The sequence below is a fragment of the Triticum dicoccoides genome, chromosome 7A (genome assembly GCF_002162155.2).
Source record: "Triticum dicoccoides isolate Atlit2015 ecotype Zavitan chromosome 7A, WEW_v2.0, whole genome shotgun sequence".
Lineage (NCBI taxonomy): Eukaryota > Viridiplantae > Streptophyta > Magnoliopsida > Poales > Poaceae > Triticum > Triticum dicoccoides.
In genome coordinates, this window is record NC_041392.1 from 143,411,948 (window position 1) to 143,414,995 (window position 3,048).

General features: G+C 50.6%; 1 long non-coding RNA gene across 1 annotated transcript; it reads left to right on the forward strand.

The window, feature by feature from the left end:
• Window positions 1–263: 263 nt before the first annotated feature.
• On the forward strand, window positions 264–2,833 carry LOC119329543. The gene is made up of 3 exons (XR_005159595.1): window positions 264–1,642; window positions 1,932–2,050; window positions 2,415–2,833. It is a non-coding gene; the product is annotated as an uncharacterized LOC119329543 (long non-coding RNA).
• The last annotated feature ends 215 nt before the right edge of the window (window positions 2,834–3,048 follow it).

The following is a 3,048-nucleotide window of genomic DNA, read 5'->3' on the forward strand; positions in this document are numbered from 1 at the left end:
GGCCAATCGTGTCGTGCCGCCGGGCTGCGTGCCGTGCCGTGTCACGGGCCGGCCCGCTAGAATTCGTGCCGTGCCGTGCTGGCACGCGGGCTGAGGGTCGCGGCCCAGGCACGGCCCAGTGCGTGCCTCGTGCCTGGCACGGCACGATTAGCCCGTGTCGGGCCGTGCTGCCGGGCGTGCCGTGCCGCCGTGCTGCCGGGCCGGCCCGATAAAATCAGCGTTTGGCCAGATATGCCATCCACCCCGGCTCGATCCACTCCCACCCCACCACTCTCTCTATCTCAGGAACTCCGCACGATCTCCTCGGTCCACCCCACCCGGCTCCTCTCCCCACGATCTCCTCACCGCCGCCCCCACCCACGCCGGCCGGTTCCGGCGAGCGCCGGCCGCGCGCAACACCCCACCTCCTCCTCCTCCCCCTCCCTTCCCCTTCCTCCTCTGCCCGCCCCTTCTCTCTCCTTCCTCCCGGCGGCCGGCGATGGGCGCGGACGAGGAGGAGCACCAGTCCCCTGCGCGGAAGCGCGAGCGCGAGGAGGGGGAGGAGCCCGCGGCCGCCGACGAGAAGCGCCCGCGCACGACGGACAAGTCGGAGGGCGTTTACCAGGAGAGGCCGCCCCGAAGCCTCTCGCCGCCGGAAACCCTCGCCGCCCATCTCCACCGGAGCACCGGCGAGAAGCCGTCCTCCTCCCGATAAGGAAGCCCTTATCTTTCCTCGGATTTTCCTTCGTTTCCTCGCTTACATACGACCTCCCGCGTGAAGAACCGAGCCAGATCGAGTCCGGTCCGGCCGGCCAGCCCGGATCTCCCCCGTCCGAGGCCGGTCTCGCCCCCCGCCTGTAGCGCGCGTAGGCACTAGGTAGGCAGGGCCGTCACCATGGCGCTCCATCGGGCGCCCATGTATTCCGCCACGGAACTCTAAGGATTTGGGGGTCGATTCGGGGACCAAATCGGGGGATCACTGGAGGCTCAGGGGCGATGCAGATCGATGATGTGTTAGTGCCTCAGGTCTAAGCTGCATGATTGGGCTGCAGGTGCTGTTCCTGATCGCTCCATCATGCTACATACATACATTGTGCAATTCGTTGCCGGATCGGTGATACCCAACGGCTTCGTTTTCGGCTCTACTCTGGCCAATGTTTCGGTCTCCGTCCGGCTATCTGCCAGCTTGGAGTTGTCATCAGTTTATTTGTGCACTTCATCAATTTATACACAAACATGCTGTACCGAGATAGCTTAAATTTGCTACCTATGTTCAGATGCGTGCTTGCCTGTTTCTGTAGACCTATGTGCTAGACTCTTAACACATGAATGACGAGTATTGAATGCGAAGCTTCGTTCAGTCTCACAGTGTCATAGGTTTTCGACAATCCGGCAACTTCTTTGTGCTAGTGTGTCATGCTTACATGACAAAGGACTTGATGTTTAATTTTTATAGATCTGGCTACTACTATATGCAAATAGGGAAAATGTGAATTAAAGTTTCTTTATTTATCCCAGTATTACTCTACGTAATTAGTTATGCTTATATATTATGGGATTATAAGTCAAGACATCTGAAGAAAATGAATATCATTTTTGCTCCTTTGCTGCAGGGAAAAGAAACATGTGCAGATGTTGAGGTAGTCATATCCAGTGAACCCAGGTAATAAGTGAAGATGAATATTACATGTGTATATTACTTTTTCCACTGTCGTTAGATTATGTTCAGAATATTTCTGATATTTTTTTGGAATGCTAGGACCATCACATATAAAAAAGAACTTTAAATCACCAAAATGTTGATTTCTTTTATTAAAGATCTCGAGGGTGAGACAATTTTCAGCAGATTCAGAGGAATAGCTTAAGTACCATACAGAGGATGACACAAATGGTAATGAACACATCATGGATCTTGCATTAATTTTCTTATTCTAGCAGTACAATTTGTGCAGGGAAGTCATTCATTTGTCATGCCATGGAAGTATTGTTTGAAGTTTCCTTGCTGTCAAGACTTTTTTTTCAACATCTATGAGGTGGCAAGCAAAGTTATGGTAACTGCAGCTCATATCAGGTATAATGTGAAATGTAGGTCCATCATCTCATCATCCTTTATGCCCTTTCTTTCCCTAATATTTTACAGCAAACCAATGGATCAGCTAACCACAAGCTTAGTATGTTGTGGTATACTGCATAAATATCTAGCTTGGTAGAAAGCATGGCCAGTAGAGCGTTTTCTAACCATGCACTAGCAGTGCCCACTCCATGCTACTGTTATGTACACAGACGAGAAGTTTGTTTGAGAAAGAGTATGCTTGCTGCCTTTCATCTAATATCATATGTTTCTGTTTCCTATGTGAAACTGATGGTTCACGTCTCTAACTTCTACTGCTTTATAGTTTTGCACAATAAGTTTTCACTTTCTTGACTGGGTGCAGGGTGACCAACAAGGACTACTGCGGCCCGATGGGAGTCGTGCTCTTCAACTACTCGGAGGCAGACTTCACCGTGAAGCCTCGCGACCGCGTCATATAGATTATCGTCCAGGTGATTGCGACGCAGGAGGTCCCCGGGGTGGAGGACCTCGACGCCACCGTCTGGAGGTCACCGAGGTGGAGGACGACGCCACCGTCCGGAGTTCCTCAAGGTGGAGGACCTTGACTCATTGTACGTACATCTAGAGAAGTGGTCTGTTTAGGTTGGTGGTGAAACGCTAGGGAAGGTACCAACCTTTTGATGATGGTTGTGTGCATCGATCTCTTCGTGTTGAGATGTTCAATGCTGCATCCATGAACACTGCAAGTGTTAAGATGGTTCTGTGAAATTTATTTTGCATTGGATGTGTCTCTGATCTCCATTCATGAATATTGCATCTATTTTTATTTTTTTTCAATTCCTAATTTGTTACTAGTAGCGTTGGGAAAAAAGTGCCCTACTAGTATTTCGGATACTAGTAGCGCTGGTATTATAGGCACGCTACTACTACTACTACTTCATTAGTAGTAGCGCGGGTCTGTAATAGCAGTAGCGTGGGTGGCACACGCTACTACTAACAAAGTTAGTAGTAGCGCG